We start from the raw sequence: 18,426 nt of genomic DNA, 5'->3' as shown, positions 1-18,426 counted from the left end.
AATCTCCAGCACAGACACAACTGAGAGAACTATCTTCACCCCTCAGTCTGGAAGGAGACTTGGTACAGGACTGTAAGAACTGATTATCATCTGTAATTTGCATTTCTTGTCACCACTGAGGATTTGAGACACACTGTGCCAGGCACTGTACAAATATGAGGCAACTTCACTCCTTCTTGCTTCCCAGACAGTGCTGAATGGAGTGCAGCAGAGCACACCTCAAACGTTTGAAAAGAGCAGAAGGTGGGAGAGAGATGAAGGTGCAGTTAAGGGTGTTCGGTCACTGTAGGCCTGCAGTGTTCATAGCAAAATGGTTTCATATCTTTCTAATTATAGTGAGCTGATGAATGAGAAAAATACCTCGAATCATTCTCTGCCAGTCTAATTCTGGTGTTATTAGAGGGAGAGGGGAAGATCCAAAAGGCTTCCTCAAAGAACAACAGAACTATGCTATCGTCAGCATGAACTTTGTAGCAAAACACTGCAGGGGAAAAGGCCATGGCTGTTATGGTTAAAGATTTAAAACAAAAACCAAAACAAAACAGATGTAATACGCACAGAATTCAGTTTTAATAAGCCCACTTGTAACTACCAGAAGCAGATAAGAAAATGGAGTCTTAATGCTATCTTAACACTAACAGGAACCCCACCCTATTTTTAATCATTTTTGTGTTGTTTTTTAGCCACAAATATTCAAAAGGGATTTCTGCAAGCCCAGTTATCATCCCACCCATTCAAGGGACACGTTAGTGAATGCAGTGCTCACCAGGGCTGTGGTGTGGTGTCGCCAGGGGACTCTCAGAGTGAGATAGTTTGGACTTTTCACCCTTATTTTCAGTCTGAGGGCACTTCTGGTTTTACACCTGCCCTACAGATCCCCACTTCCCAGCTCTCTCATGACTGATTCAAGCAGTGGCCCTTCCCCACCCACACTGACACCGTAACAGCCAGGCTGTGTACCCCTGGCTGGCAGTCAGCCCCTGCTACTTCCCAGCAGCAGCAGATGACACTTCATACCTTCCTCTCTCCTGATGAGTCAATACCACATAAGCAGGGTGGGGAGGCAGGAGGGAACAGCATGTCCCTCCCCCTGCCCCAAAGGACTGAACTCTAGTGACAGTACAGCCTGGAGGTGACAACTACTGCTACACAGGCAATAGTGACAGGAGACCTGTGATGCACACCCACATGTGGCAAACACCATACCTGTATATCAGGTTGTGGCAGATACGGGAAGAGAGGTTTGGACAGGAGTGCCCAGCCCTGCGGTCTGAAAAGACGGCAGGTAGAAGCATCCCACAGGTTCTGAGCTGCGGAGTACCTCTGTTTAATTTTACCAGCCCTTTAGATGACAATGAATTAATATTTTTGCTGAGCTGATGGTTTTGTTCAGGGAGTTTATGACAGGTTTAAAGCCACTCAGAATTGCTGCTCAAATTACTACTCAATACATGATTTCAGCTGATGTTATTAATAGTGTTATCTACACAACCAAGGAAAATGAGGCATGTCACACGCATTCTTAGCTATTTTAAGATTTGTGGGTAAGCAGTCCTCCACTTTTACTGCAGTTGCCTTTGAAACCCACAGAAGAAAACACCGTAAGGCACCCTCCACTCTTGATGTTCTCTTAAGTAAAGCTTCCATGTGTGTGGAAGTGTGACGTAATCACACTTGAGGCCCACAAAGAACAGTAAAAACACCCTTTTTTTTACCCTGGCAGACTTTGCTGGTGTTCTTCCAACTGAGAAGTAACAAGGTGCCACAGCTAATGAAAGTCACAAGGTGAATGGAATGCATTAGGAATTTTTATAAATATCACATCCTTCCTGATTTCCTATCGACCCATTTGATTATGCCATATAGAGGGAAAAGTGTGACAGAATTAATCAGCCTGCTGGAGTGAACGCTGAAGGAACAGAGAAGCTTTTGCAAGGCTGTTGTTAGCATTGGAAAAGAGAAACTGTGACAAAATAAAAAGGCAGACCTCAATCCAGAAGCACGTCAGTCAGAAAGTGAGACATGCTATGATTTATCAACGTAACACAAATTGATGGGAACGTAGATCTCCCACCTCAAAGTGTTGTATCTGTGCAGATTAAGAGTAGCATCTGTCATCAGGAAACAATGGGAAAGAAAAATGTTTGATAAAAGTTATTCTGTACTCTCTTGTAGGCAGAAAACCACTGTGTCATTGGAATGGAAGGAAGGATGCCTCTGCAGTTCCATCTTCAGCAGCAAAAAATACAAGTGTTGTGACAAGAGGAAGTGCAAATAACTAAATAACAAAAGATCAAATGAAAGGAGTGACTAACGTTTGCCCCATTTCAGAAGGTCCAAATCACATTGTAGAAAAAGGATGCTTCCGTTACCCCCAGAGCACAGCAGCAAACCGGGGCCACAGCAGGCAGTGGCTTACCACTGTGACACAACAGGGCAACTTTCCCTTTCAAAGAAAGGGCTTCTTTCTTCTCAGCTCAACAGCTGCTGCACACAGGGTCTCTGACATCCTAGCAGTTTGATTGTTGTACATAGAAAAAGCAATACCAAAGCATAAGACATGTAACAACTTCATGAATGTTTTGCCAGCAGTTGATACAATGGAAAGCACATCTAAAAACAGCAGGGCAGCAGAGTAAAACAAAAAACGTGGAGCCAGTAGTGTCATGTCATTTGGCACATTCTTGCACTTCCCTTAATGCGGTTTCAGATCTTGGAAGGGAAGGCCAAGGCATCTTATTTGCTAATTAAGGTTTCACATGATTCAAACACTGAACAAACAAAGGACATCCCCGACTAGAGAGACCTGCCAGCCTTCATGACCTTGCCAACAGACTGATGTCTCAGTTCAGTGCTTTCATGACACAGATAGTGAAAGAACTTTGGACAACTGCATAAACAAATGTGTATGCACATGCACACATTTTTATGCTGGTATGCACACACTACCTCTGATCGTGATCCAAAAGTTACACCTCCCTGTTTAAGGACGCTCCAGACACCCTGCAGACACAGGCGTAACAAATAGAAGACATGAAAATAACAGACTTCTATTCTATGGTGCCAAATGGCTAATGATAGTAATTAAGGATTTTAAAGTTCTTTACCAAGTGGTATTATCTAAGATAGCATCATGCCTGTAATCTGGCCAGAGTCAATGAAGAACTGCTGATCAAGCCACCAAGGCAACAAAAACAGTCCAGTGGCTTGCCATCTGCTCAGAGCTCTGCATTACACCTCATCCCCCTCCGTACAGCAGTGAGCCACAACAGGATGCAGATGACCAGACTGTTTAGCTGTCATTTCAGCTGAACATGCACTGGCTGTTGATGTGTTACAGTGGACTCTCAAAACCAAACATGACATATCACTGCTGGATAAATAGCTCCTTCAACATCTTGCCTTGCCATTTTTGCAGGTTGATTGTACCCACACAGCAAGGTAAGTATCAGGGGTTGATCAAAATTTTGCCTACTATATTAAGTATTTGCATGTGGTTCTATTATATAGAACACGCTGCTAAATGATCCATAAAAGCCTTTGGCACTCACTCTCCCTTTGGTTAGAAGCCCAGCTACTCCTAGAAGAGCTTTTGGCCTAGCAGCTCCTTTCAGCTACTCCACTTAAAAATTAGGCCTGGAATATTGAGTAGATTCTTGAGCAGGTTCTTAGCAATAAAAGTAAAGTTCAGGGTAGCTGGAGATTCCCAAATTGTTGCAGCTTGAAAAAGAAAATTGGTTCATTCAAGGAAGGGAGCAATTTGAAGTTCTTATAAAACACTTGGACACTTCAATGATGGACGAGAGTTTCTCCACTCATTTCTCTTTCTCTTACCACTTCCCCACTGTTTTTTCCACTTTCAGTTTCAATTTATCCCTCCATTTGTACCACACAGTTAACTAACAGCCTTCTAGTTGACATTCTGCTGGTTTTAGTGATGAGGTACCAGCTGTGCAGCCCTGCAACCTGGTACATGTATGACCTTGAAATTTTGTCTGTAGCCAATCAGAAAAATGCCTTTAAACAGTGTTTTCTGTCTCCCAGAGAGCATCTCTCAATTTTCCGCATTAGCTATATATCACTTCATAGCATCCAAAGCATTGTGCAAACATTAGCCAGCTAATACCAACAAAAATCACTCCCCTCCCAGCCTAGAGACAATAACAGGGTAAGTAACAGTGCCTCCATTTAGCTGAAGCCAGCCTAGGGAGTTCTGTTGGCTTGCTTCTCTGCAGGAATATTAAAATGGAATGAGAATGAAGATAGCTGTTAATTTAATGTCACAGCTAGGAAACCGAAGGTCTTCAGATCACACTTTCTCCTCAGTCTTTTAATTGCAAAATTATACTTCAGGATTTGACACAAGTTTCTCACCTCCCTATTTTCAAGCTACTAGGAAGCAAAACCAGACAAAAAAGTACATTTTTCCCCCTAATCTGCAGAGCCTGCACAATGCTTTAATTTCAAATAGGAGAAATCCTGCTAACTACCAGCATATTCTAACAGTCCTTGTGATTTTACAGGAAGCTGTGTCAACGTAAACCAAATTATAGGTCAGAATGTGCCAATCTTTTTATCATTATCACTAATTCCCCTTGTGACTTATGCTCTCCTCCCACCACCACCACCAACATGTGTCTTACCAGGTTCTTTGAGCCTCTGGCTCCATAATTATTCATCACACCAGATTCAGCAACAAGACATTCACAGCATGTTCTTCTCACATTTTCTTTAAACATTAGGCACAATAGCAGATAATAGAAGATTGAGATTTTGAGGCAAGAGACATGGGAATTTGGGTGGAATCAGATGACTAACAGAATTTTTGCTAAACAAGAAAAGAGAAAAGGGGGTAAAAAAAGATTCTTGAGAAGACTAATTCCTGCCTTTTTTTTCCTGGCTAAGCACTAATCCAGACCCTACAATACTCCCACTTCTAGATATGATGCTTAGTAAATCATTCCTGATTTCACATGAAATTTTCATTAAAATAGTGGGAATGCTCCCTAAATAAATTAAATCATTACTTCCTGTGAGTCTCTTCCAGATCCCACGCTTTTTGCCTTTGCCATCATGAGCTCAGCCATGCTTTGACCAATGGTGTCCCAAGATGCCTTGCCTGGCACCCCGAGTGGTTCGGCCCCACCATTCTGTGTCACCATCCCACAGCCTCTTCCCCTGCAATTAGACTCCACCTTCTGAGTAAGAAATGTATGCCCTTCGTCTGCCTAGCACCTACCACAACAGGATCTTATCAACTAGAGCCCTGGCTGTGAATTATACAAGCCATAAATCAGCAAAACCAATTTTTTTTTGCAGGTTAATGTTATGTAAGTTATGCCTGCCATAAAGCATAAACAGCAAAAAAACACACCTCTTTCCATTCCAGCATGTTGTGGAAGATCATAAAAGCACTTAATATGTTATTTAAGCCAGTTAAGGTGGATAGCACAACTGCTGTAATTACCAACAATTCTCCAAATCCCCATATGCCAGACAAAGGATCACGTTTTGCATTTTCAGGCTGGTAGGAGGGAATCAGAACATTGCAGAAATGAAATGGCATGCACTGCTTTTTTTTCTCCCTTCTGCCTTTCCCAGCAGAGCCTACCTTTCACTACAGCTACCCCGCTGCACTGTCGATACAAGAGACTGAAACCCATCACATGAAAAAAGCTGGCCTTTTATTGGGCTATTATTTTAAGCATACCAGGGTGTTGAATGCTTTAAGAAAGAGAAATGAAGCTACTTCTCTTGATAGCTACATTCTGTAGGCTGGAGGGGAATTTCCTTGCCTTTTCTTGGTTTTTTTTATAAATAAAACCAAAATAAAAAAAAAATGCCCCAAAATCTGAGTTCCCCTGGAAAATCCATGAACTGAAATAAATGTTAAGTGGAAATTTAGAAATACTCCTAAGCACTTGCATCCTTCTTGCACACAGGGTCAGGCACAGGGCAGCATGATGCGAGGGACAGGTATGGGAGCAGGAGAGAGATAGGCAACACAAGGCAGAAAGTGCACGAAAAGGGCATCAATGACAACAGAGAGAGGAGACCTGAATACTACCAGGAGCATGAACTTCATTACCCCTTGTAACCCTGGGACACATCACATGCCCAGAAGCCTCACCATGCTGCGTGCCAGCAGGCAGCCAGCCCAGCAGCACTGGCTGCACTGGAACCTGAGCCAGCCTGACACTCCTGTGCAAAGAACAAGATCACTGGAGGCAGATACTAAAGTCTTCTAAAGGAGCAGGGAAAGAAGATACGGATTTGAGAGCCTCTGCCATAAAGGGAGGCTTTGAAATTGAGGGTACCATGACTCAGAGAGAAGAGACCTGATACAGATGGTCTTGTGGCTCTGAGCCCCAATTGCTCCAGCCAGTTGTTATTTTCCATCCTCTTCGTATGTGCAGACACGACACTGCAAAAGTTTTTCTCCATTGAGTCGTTCAGAGAAAAGCCTTCAGACTGGGAACAAAAACCAAGACAGGAGAACCCCTGACATTTTATTTCTCTACGGTAGAGAGAGGAAAATCCCTTTTTATTCCTCTCCAGGTTTTATTATTTTATTCCTCTCCATTGCAAAGAGAGGAAAGAAACTCATGAAAGAGCAGCTGTTTGCTGAGGAGGGCTCGCAGCATGCCCAGAGTAGAGCTGTGAACGTAGAGCACGAGGGCACACATAGGAGATCTGCAAGCTGCTTGCTTCACCTCCCCAGCACAGCTGTGTGCAAGGGGGCTGGCACTTTGCTCTCTGACCAGGAGTTAATTTTCTTTATAACTAACAGAATAAAGCATCACCAAGCTCTGCACAGCCTCCCTAAAGGCATCCTTTTCTTGATGGGCATTTCTCTGTTAGGTTGTCTCCTTCTCTCTTTGTTTCAGGCTGTTTTCTTCCATTTTGAGACTGAGAGAGCTCTTTCCCTAGGTCCCAGAGTAATTGGGTTTCCCACTTGGTTGTGCTCTGCTGTTGCTTTTCAAGCCCTCTCTTCCCTTCCAAGCAGTGCTTAGTTCTCCCATCTCTCCCTCATTTATTTATTTATGTATTTATTTTTGTATTTATTTATTAATTACTCCGTACCTCTAGGTTCTGGGCTCCTGTTTCGTTTATGCATTTGATGTGTCTCTGCATATGTTGCTAATCCTATTGAAACCCCTGCCGCATTCCCCAGGCAGAGCTGACCTTTTGGCACAGGGGTACCAGTCTCATCATTCTCCAGGCTTCTCCAATTCATTGGTAAGATGGTGGGTAAATTTGTTAGGGAGGGGAAGCGAGCAAGGCCCCATCTAGGGCAGTTCACAGTACATGATCCAAAAGGTTTAAGGAAAGTTAAACTATTTTCAATAAAGAGATACCCAACTTGTTACAGAATTGATTTTATAAGGAGCACCAAAGGGACAGTCTTATTAACATCTCACTAACAATGTCCATTTCAATTTGTATAAAACCTGAACACTTGTGAAGCACAGCAAGACGGAAAGCCTTTAACTGTTCTGTTTCTCACAGGCTGCAACTTGCAAGGTACGGAGGAAGCTGATAATGCTCTTTCAGTTCCTGAGGACTTCAAGCAGCTTAAAAAAGTTACATGACATTAGCAAACACCATTAATAAGCTGAAAACCTAAAGACAAACATCTACGAAACTATTGAAGCATAAAATAACATAGGAATACCTGAAGATACGTCTACTGACAAGGAGGTGTACAGCACCGGATGTTAGTCACTGGTACCTTTGGGCACTATGGAAGATTTGGCTAGCTGTATCTTCTAGCATGGGAGTGCTTGGGACACGCCTGATCAGATTTTGCAAGAAATGGATAAGAGATGCAGATGTATTTATGGCTTTTACACACACCTGGTTACAAATCATGTTTAGGTTTTGTAAAGAACCATTAATTTAAACAAGTGGTGAGATGAGCAGCTCCCAGCACTTAACTATATCCTGTGGTATATTACAATGCCTCTACTAATGCCACGCAGAAATAATTAGCTAAGCCCAAATTCTCTTTCAGGTCTCTTCCCCTAATACAAGATTTTCTTAACTTGAGCAGGGAGAAGTCTCCATTTGGTTGTGAAAGTTTTCATCATCCTTAAGCACCAGGAAAGGAATTTCCACATCCAATTAGCGAAGCCTCCGCCCCTGCAGCCTGAGCAGTTGTGCCCAGTATCATTAATCACTCTATCAAATGAAGCGTTCAGCACCTTCCTGGTAAGAACAGGTTACTGAAAAACATTCCTCATTACAATTCCATTCCACATTACAATAATCTTCTTTAGTATTACATTGCAATACACCTGGCAATGATGTTTGATTTTATGTTTAACTAAACCACGTGTACATGCAGTTGGTTTAAGTATAATGTAAAAGACCTGTGTATTTATCTGTGTTTATCAGCTCTCCTTCCCTGTGGCCCACAGTAAATAAATATTGCATCAGGTGCCTGCATGTATTATATGCAGCCTGACTCATCACATCACATGTGGTATTCATGCTAAGTCTGCCTAAACCAGCAAATAACAAATAGCAGCATGAACATCTTCACAACTGTGTCTTTTTCTGGCTACATGCCTACTCTTGCACTGGAGGAGCTGCTGTAATAGAGAAGTTTGTTAGTATTTGCAATTTCACAGCTCCTGGAATACTAGGACACTCAGATAGTAGAAATTGATATTCTCAAAAGAGCTGTCAGGGAAACAGTTTTCCCTAAGGTGCAGTGTTACAGTACAGTGTGTATCATCGGCACTTAGGCTTCCTTTCCTTCAAGGGGAGAAATACGAGATACATAATCTGTTTGTACTCCTGACTTTTCCCCATCCAGTAAGAACATTGTGTCAAAGGACTCTTGTCCTTAAGTAGGCAATATAATCCAACAGATTTACATTGATGTGGTCTGGGTTATGCCATCTTCCAGCATGATAAGCTTCAAAATAAAAAGCAGAGCTGTCCTCTAGAGGGGCAGGTGGAGGGGAAATACCTGCAGACTTCCAAGGACTCAAAGGCATGTCTCATGCCTGATCTCACAGCAGCTGACTTGTCCACTAGACAAATATGATGAACAAAATGAATTGAAATCTGACTCAGTGCTACCCAAAAAAATTCAGATTCAGACAGGGCAGGTTTGTAGCTGTTTGCTCAGAGTGTAGCTTTGCACATTATTGTGCAGTTCAACCATGAAAAAAGGCATTTTGCAACCTCAGCAGTCTAGTCTTCTGTTCTGCCACTACACCAAGTAATCTGGAGAGATTACTGGAGACTAAGATCATTGCTCCACTGTGAACCGGGTTAATGGACAACGCCTAAAAACAGTGAGATCCTCAGATGTAGACTGGCCAGGAAACTCCAACTATACCTTCTGTTTGTATGTTTATGGCTTTGGCTGAGCTCTGAGTGGAGCATACACTGAAAGGTAGAGGAACAAAGACTGGGATTTTCAAGGGGAACTCAAGGCCTTCTTTGTCCTCTGAAACAGTGAAGTGTACACATGATAAGCCAAGAGAGCCACTCCATGCGGCAGTCACATGCTGTGTGGAAGCTGTAATCTCACAAGGACACTGATATGGCCATGCAAATACGGGTTATGCCTACACTAACAACTGATGTATGTCCCTAGAGCTCCTAAAGGGCTTTTAATCTAGCTGCTAATGTGTGTGAAAGCTTGTGCTGAAGAAGCTTCATTTCTCTTGTGCTCCTGTTAGCCTGGAACATGCTACCCTTCAATACCCTGTCTTGAGGGGTGAGAACATACGCTGGCAACTTCTTTGTTAAACCTTTAGAGGTATAAAGGAGGGGAGCTGCCTGCCATGCTGGGGACAGATGTCATGGCCACAGGCAGCAAACACAAAAAGAGGGTGGTTGGTAACAAGTGTTGAGAAATCAGCTGCATTCTCAACATCCCCTTCAACCAAACCACCTCCAACATAGTCGTCCCAACAATCAGGCTGAAGCAGCACAGGTACATTTACCTGTGCTGTCAGCACTGCTTTGTTCTGCATAGCTCACCTTATGTTAAATAATACATAACATACTGTAAAATCCTAGGATAGGTTAAACAAGTTGTAACATACCTCAGATGGTCAAAGCAAACCTAACTGCAAAGCATTAGAAGTTAATTGTCTTTGCATCAACTCAGCGCCTGCCTGTGTAAGGCTCCTGCATCAGACAGCTGACAGCAAAACTTCAGATGTGGGGAAGGAAGCAAAGCAGACACAGGAGGGAAAATGCTGCAGACACCTTAAGGTGAGGGCTTGTCGTAATAGATTTTTGTCATTATTGAATTCCATCATGGGAAAGGTCACACTTACCTAAGACAGCCTGAAAACAAGAACCTGTCTCTGTTTCAAGGCCCATCAATAGGTACTTTCCCAAGGCTACTACCTGCAGCAGGCATTTGGCTCAGGAGGTGCTCAGCATCTCTGGCTGCAGAGAGAAATGCTTGACCAAAAAGCATCCAAACTTCTGCCAGGAGCAGTACTGGTCCCTCCACACAGCCATGCTTGGGGGGGCCTCAGAAAGAGGGGGCCTTTGTACAGCCCTTGAGATGACTCCCGGTGCCAGAAGCGACGTGGCACAGGAGTACAGCTGAATCACAGCTGCAGCACTTACAGTAATTGTCCAAGGGACAGAACAATCGCACTTGTCTGACTGGTCAGGGCACGATGGGAGCCCAGCACATTTTTCTTTGTGAAAGCATTTCTCCTTCAAGTATATTTCCAAATCAAAGTCCTTTTAACTCCAAAGCCTTTCCAGACTTCTTCCTGGCAGGTGCAATTTATTCTAAGGGGAGCTTTAAAAGAGATGTTACCCAGGAGAGTGAGATCTCACTGCTGTTGGCTTCCACTGCCATCTGTGAAGAAAGTAATCCTGAATTTCCATTACACTGTAATGAGAATTGAGGTCTCAACTCCAACCAGCGCCCTGAAAAACACCTAGGGTGCAGCCCGAAGTCCCTTTTCCTGGTTGCAACTCTTCACCTCATCAAATAGGACTGCCTCTGTTACAGAAATCATCCCCAGCCCCATGTAAGCCTGGCTTTCTCTTGGGGCTGGTGCTTCCCTGCAGCTCAGCAGATGCAGTAGAAGAATTGGAGAAAGGCCTGCATTGAACTTGCTCGTGGCACAAGCCATAAAGGAAAACTGATTGCTCACACCAGGAGCTGCACCCTTTCTCATAGACAGCCAACGTGACACACACAGCCACGTGCGTGACTCAAAGAGCGGCACTTTGTGCCACGTTTAGAGGCCAAAACCATCTCGACTGATGCATGGTTACAGGTACTGGGCTCATTGCAGGGGCAAGCCCAGCACCAACTAAGAGCCTCAGAGATACCACCAAGCTCCCACAGATGCAAACAAAGAAAGCAAGGGACATTTCCCTCCCGTTGCCTACAGGAGCCATTGACAGCATTGAATATCCTGACCGCTACCAGCAAGGGGAAAACACAGGGGGTTCTGCCTATTTTCTTAGGACCACAAATCAATGGCAAAACTGGGGAGCAGGGGAGAGGTGACTCTGCCCCAGAGGGCCGCAATGTTGTGGGGCTGGCGGGTCTCAGCAGTTGCCATTGTTGATGGAACTTGGAACCGGTGTCCGGGTACCCTGGTTGCCACAGCACATCTTGGTGCAAACATGGTTCTGTGGCAGTTCTCCTACCTCGCACAAGTAAGACCTCAGTGAAGGGAGAGGAGGTCTGTGTCACATGGAGGAGACGGGCTTTAAGGGTGAAATGGATGGAGCCATGGCAAGGGACTGCAGCAGGGATAGCACAGCTGGCCAGGTGAGCATGGGCACGGAGACTGGCACATAGTGGGAGCAAAGCAGAGCCCACCTTCAGTCTCAGAAATGTGGTTTGGGGTGAGAGTTGCAGAGAAGTAATCTTCCAATGGAGCAGAGCATGTCAGAGAGGAAAGGACTTGTCTTCATACACACTGCAGCATGTTTTATAAGGCAACATAAACCTGTGTTTAAGTCAGTTATGTAGGAGTTGCTTTCCAAAAGATGAGTGGAGGAGTTACCTACACAAATGTTGACACAAAGAAAACAGCCATCACCCCTTGCAAGAGAAAACATCCCCCTCCCCAGACTGGGAGATGCAAGTTCAGTGGCTGAGGATTTTTGTTTTCAATCTGGCTTTGCAGCAGGTTGGCCACAGTACCTTTGCCATCAATACAGCTGCGCATGGAGCAGTGTGGCATTACAATGAGCCCATTGTAACCATGTATTTCCAATTAACAAGTGGCCATCAGCCCATGTTTGATTAATGCCATTAGAAACGAGTGACCATTGTTTACCTTGTAATTTATCAGAGGTAGGATTTCCAAAAGGGATTTCAGGTAGGCACCTAATTCTTACGGACTTTTAATTATAATAGAATACCTAGCTTCATTAAGCACCTTTGAAAATCCAATCTGAAATGATCTGGCAGGAAGAGAAACGCTTCTAAGTCCCAGGACAGGGTTTGTCCTTGGCAGCTTTTAGAGAGAGGATAAAAGATTTGTGTGAACTGGAAGACTAACCTATGCCTTTGGCAATTTGCAGACTGCAGAGGAGGACCTGTCTGGCACACTGAAGGAGGCAGCCCTTGGAACGGGCAGTGAGAATGCTTCACCACGCAAGGCCCTGCTCATCTGTTGCACACAGGGTCTTGATAAGGACACCTTTAAAATTGTGAGATACTGGGTAGCATTTAGCTGTAGAAACAGTCAGTGGCATCTCAGGGTTTTGAGAGGGAGGGAGCAAATCAAACCCAGGAGTCTGGCAGAGGGAGATAAAAAAGAACGCGAGACTTCATTCTGTAGCTTTCTTCCATGTCTAAAACTTTTTACCTCCTCATTGTTTTCCAGTCATGTGGACACTGCAGCGCTTTTAGTTTAAAAACAACAAACACAACCACCCCCCCAAAAAAACCCCCAACCAACCAACAACAAATTAATCACATTTCACAAACACAGGTTGGTTTATGGGAACAAGCACTGCTACATTACCACTCCTCATGACACCATGTGCTTCCTTGGCTAAAGTGGTTTGGTTCCTCTGCATCACTTACACTGCAGCTACCAAAGCTCCATCCCATCCTCCCCCAGCATGAGAGATAACCTTCCTGTTCCTGGTATATCATGGCATAACCACACATGGCCCCATTCATGATCTAATGCACATAACAGACAAAAAGACGCACAAAAGGGAGGGCATCCAGACACAGGGTTTGCTTTTGCATCACGTGTGAGTGTTTGCAACACATCCCAGGTCTGGCCACAGGAAGAAGCAGCATGAGAAAAAGCAGTAAAGCAGTTTCTTTTCCACCTCCTTGCAGAACAGCAGCTGTTTTGTAGCCTGAAATTTATACCTTTCACCCCACAATGTTAAAAAGGAATTCCTAGTCTTGGAAATCACTCAATTCGCTTTTGTATCACCTTTGGCATGCTTCGCCTATGGCATCACCAACCTTGGGATGTGCAGGAGCAACTCCTGCAGAGCAGTGGGAGTGCTTGACAGAGGTCCTGCTGAAGACCCACATCAGGTCCCCCATGTCTATACAGGAGACACTTAAACATAACACTCCTTCAGGGCTTCCTGCCCAGCTATTTAATCAGTTTATGTAGTGAAAAGGAATGCCTGACACCTGGATGTGAAGTGCTGACCACCTATGCCAACAATTTATATATAGTGGTTTTTGCAGTGCAAGGAGGTTTTGAGACCCTTTAAGTCTTCACTTCGGAAACTGAATTTGTCCCAGTACCACCTCATGAAGAAAAGACTGAAGTACGTAAAGAAAAGTTTGGCCATAATTGGGAACTGCATCGATCAGTTTCTCCACAAGTTCTGCAGAGCCTCAGAAGTCAAGCACTGGCAGAAGTAAGGGTCTCCTCTTACCTGGCATGGTGGTACCACACTGGCGATGCTCCCAGCGTGATAGGCTGCTGCCCCTGCTGCTCCCTGTGGGCATTTAGACACTTGCTTTGGCCATGTATTTCCAGGCACTGGAAATCAGTTTGGGTGTCTACAGGAGGCTTGTATAGCTGCTCCAACTGCCAAATACTCACAGATCTGGCAGGTAATTTTAGCAGAGGCCATGTGGTACCTAGTCCTGCCCAGCACAAGGCCAATTTTAATGTGCTGCCCGTCAGCAACATCCCTTTGCAAGTAAAGGGGCTCCTACGTAGCCACCTGCGTTAATAGGTAACCCTTCCCATGCTTAGGGAAGCAGTTCTTTGAAAGCTTATATGCTTGTGGGGGGGAAGGAAATAAAACAGGGCAAAAATCTGTGCAAAGGGTATGTCAGTGGCTACACTTGCCAAGCCAGAACTAGGGAGCAGACAAGGAAGAGGATGAAGTCTGTATTCACACAATCCATGTCTTTCTTTTCCCAAGGAAGTTATGGCTGTTTGTTGCCCTCTTCTCAGAGCTGGAAGCAAATCAATTGGAGAAGATGTACATGTACATCAAGAAAAACCGAATGGATAAGTTTCAAGTAAGCAAATAGAAAAGTTAATGCAGCCGTAAGGTGTTCCTGCTGTGGTAACTTTAAGGGATAACTGTTCCATGCAGCTTACAGAGATTGATCCATGTCAAAGGAGAAGGCCACAGATCCTGAAGATATTGCCATTCCCTTCCATAACACAGGCACTGAGCTATCACAGGCACCAGTAGCCTTCCCTGGCTAGCACTGGGAAGCAGAGCTGGTGGCCTCAGCACAATGGATTACAATTTTGGGAGCTGTTTCTGATCCCATGTTCCTAGTCAGGCTTTACAGACCAAATTTGATCGATAGTTTTATCTTATGGTGTAAAAGTTAAACTTTGAAACAAGTGACTAGTTCAGGTACAGCCTGTGTTAGCCAAAGCTGATTTCTGTGTCTGAGCATCAGCTATAAAGGGAAACTGCAACCCATGGTTTCCTGAGAACACTGACTCCAAAGGGTTAACCCATGTGAGCAGTCTCATAACCAACCATAAACATATCTGCTGAGCAAAGGCTGAGTACACCAGGAAGTTCAAAGGTCCATGAGAAACACACACTTGAAGAAATTTATTAAAAAATAATTAAGACCAGATCTATAACGAAAAACAAAAAGAGAGGAATCAACCGGGAAATTGCTCTGAGTAAATCAGAAACGAGCAGCAGGCAAGACCTTGTTGGGTTACCAGGACACTGCTTGCTTCATGTTAAAAAGGGAGCTGTGGTCATCTGATAGCTGGCAGTGAAAAGGCCATAAATAAGTTTGAGGCCACAGGTAAACAGCTGTCACTTGCAGTCAGAGAGCAAGGAGGAAGCCAGCTGTGCAGGTTTTGCTTTTAGTTTACAGGGAAACAGAACTATTTATTTATTTCTAAGGCTCCATAAAGATATTCAAACACTGAGGAAATCAAACTGATCCTAAAGAAAACAATATGCCAAACAAATGCCTGTTGCTGGCACGAGACCCAAGAGATTAATTGCGAGATATTAAAAAGGCAACTGGCAGTCCCAGGAGGGAACAGGCATTCCTGCTCCCTTCCACTTGTGAGTGCTGGGGAGGGGGAAATCGAGCTCCATTTCCAGCATGGCTCTTCTCAGAGGCTCTGCTGAGCCCAGGACATGACCTGGCTAAGGACAAGCCTCACTGCTCCTGCAGCACACAGAACTGATGGTAGCTCCTGACTGCCACACCTTGGAACAAGTATTAAAGAGCAAGTAACCCCTCCCAAAACACCTTCCCATCCTTTTTGCTCCCCTAAATAAAAACCACAACCAAATGACACATCTTCTTGTTCAAGGAGGGGGAAAGAAAAACCCAAACAGTGGGTGACAAGCATGAGTCACGCTGCATTGTGCGCTATTGGGACGCACCGGCGTGTCCCGAGGAGCTATGGCTGGGGACCAGGCTGCCTCCTTTAAAAGAAGTGACAAATTCTGCCGTTATGTGAGGGTTGACAAATGCCTTTTGTTATGCAAGACGAGTGGGAGAAAAGTAAGCATCTTTCGCCCTTTGTGGGAAGGGAACAGCAGTCGGCTCCCTGCTAAGAGCATAAACAACAGGCTGTGGATCCAGGGGGGATCGGCATGCTGGGCACAACAGAAATAGATTATTTGGAAATGCCTCGTTATTTAGATGAGTGAGCGTAAAAATACAGAAACAATATTTAATTAGTAAGCGATTGAGGTTGTCAGCGTGGTGATTTGACAATGTTGTGAGGTTTGGTACAGGAGAGAGGCAAGCGAGCAGCCATCTGCTAGCCTTACTCACCAGTCATCTCAGAATCAGGGAGCTGCATCCCCTTGCCTCACATTTGGGCTTTTTGGCTTTTTTTGTTTGCTTGTTTTTAATTAAAACCAAACCAATCAACCACGTCTGAATTTAAACTCTGGTCCCAACTCCCTGCCTTCAGACTTTGTGAAAATACCAGAGCCACTTCTCAGAACTAGAAGAGAGCATCGTTTCCCTTTGCAGTCTGCTGGTGCCTCTACACTGCTCAAAGCTGTAGAAATCAGCCCCATGTCTCAGTCTAAGAGAGTAAAGAGCTAAGTCTTCGGGGCTCTCTGAGGCTTCGGAAGTGTTGGTTGGTTTTTTAAAGGAAGGCAAACAGCATGAACACCGGCAACGCAAAAACCATCCTCTCTGGGATTGCCTCTGGGAAGGAGGCGCAGCGCAGCATCTGCATCTGCATCCAGCGCTCTGCATCCAACTCCATGCTACCATCCCACCACCCTTAGGATGTCCAGGGCAGGGATCCACCGCCACTCCTCTGCCGTCCTCCCAGCACACAGCGCCATAAAGCGACAGTGACATCCAGTGGCAGCGCACACCCGTCCACAGCACCCCCGCCCGGGCTGAGCAGCGCCCGCGTCCCATTGCACACACTTGAGCCTTTGTTCAGATGCAGCCACCAAATAGCACTCACAGCTAGTGAGGGGCTGCCCAAAGTGCCTGAAGAACGACAGCCCTCTCCCTACCGTGTGAGAAGGGTTCTTGTGTTAAAACACAGATCTTTAGGTGCTTGGGTGGACTGGGCTGCGTGAGCCGAGCTGCACAGAGCGCTGAGCTGGGCACCAACGCAGGGGAACAGTGACAGCACAGAGAACGCAGCTCTGCAGTGGCTACCAGGGCTTGCTGCTGGGGTCTCAGGTCTCAACTGCAAGGACAAACGCTGTCAGGTGAGGATTTGTGCAGTCAGCACAGTCATTTCTCAGCTGGCCACGCAACAGGACCACAGTTAAGCAAGAGCTATTGCCCAGGCGTGAGTCAATGTGTGGTGTTTGCTCACATAAATACCTTTTAAAGGGTTTTTTGTTGTTGTTCCCTTTTTGTTTTTAAGCAATTATGCTGCCCTTCAGAAAACCCCCATTCAGAAGGGGAACTGAATTGGCTTGACACCAGATGGGGTCTCCAAATACGGAGAGAGAGGTCTGCAGGAAAAGCCAGGTCAAAGAGACAGTCACCATCACCACAACTGCAAAGTCAACACCCAGCAGCAGGAACGACAGGTGAGCTCAGCCAGGGTCATTGGCACCACGCAGGAAAAGCATCTTCCTGCTTGAGGAGGGACACTGAAACGTGGCATTTTTGCCAGAGGATCAGAAGGTGAAGAGCAATCAGTGGTGGAGGCAGAGGAGCCAGGCAGGTTGAACTGCTGCCTCAGAGAAGAGACATGGGAGTAGGGAGGGCAGCAGCAAGAGAAGCTACTTTAGCACAAGGCAGTAGTAAGGAAGAAGACGTCTCTTTCTTGGCCCATGTCAGTCGGCATTAATTAGTGTGTCTTTACATAGCAGTCTGGATGCTCAAAGCATAGTTGTGGTTTGCCTTTGGGCCCACCCCAGCAAAGCCACACACTTGTGTTCTGGAGCAAAAATGCAGACCAACCTGTAGCAAGGGTGTTTGCAAAGCAGTCACTGGGAGCCTGTTTACTCCAGCCAGGACTCCGCCATATGCAAACCCTGAAGGGGGGATGGAGAAAGGCACATTAGATGCAATTGCTAACAAGATCAGCTTTGCCACAAACAGGTGCCACAGTCTGCCTGTGGAAGGAGGATTTGTCCCGCATAAGCCTATTTTCAAGCTGCTAAAATGCAATCACATGTCCTGTGGGAGTTCTCATGCACTCATAAGCATCTTGCTTTTCATCTCTTTCCTCCCCAGTCTATTTACTTCTAAAAAGAGTCCAACACGGTGTGTAACAGCTCTGAGAGAGCACTTCAAATCCAAACTGTAAACTAAGTCAGAAAACCAAGAGCTAGACGGCGTGATGCGGGAGGCTGAGTAGCAGTCCCACAGTAACCTGCTGGCTGCGTGACTCCAGGCAATCCTCCTCTGCTTGTCTGCTCCACTGTAGGGATGGAGAAAATACCACCCCACCGATTCCTATGTTGGGGAATGCATCACGGGCACACAGCGCATGGAATACCAGAGATTAGCGCAATTGAAGTGTAATGACCATAGCAAGGGTTTGG

Source organism: Psittacula echo, assembly GCF_963264785.1.
Source record: "Psittacula echo genome assembly, chromosome: 15".
NCBI classification, from domain to species: Eukaryota; Metazoa; Chordata; class Aves; order Psittaciformes; family Psittacidae; genus Psittacula; species Psittacula echo.
The sequence above is the reverse complement of the archived record's forward strand: the minus strand, read 5'-3'. Positions refer to the sequence as shown.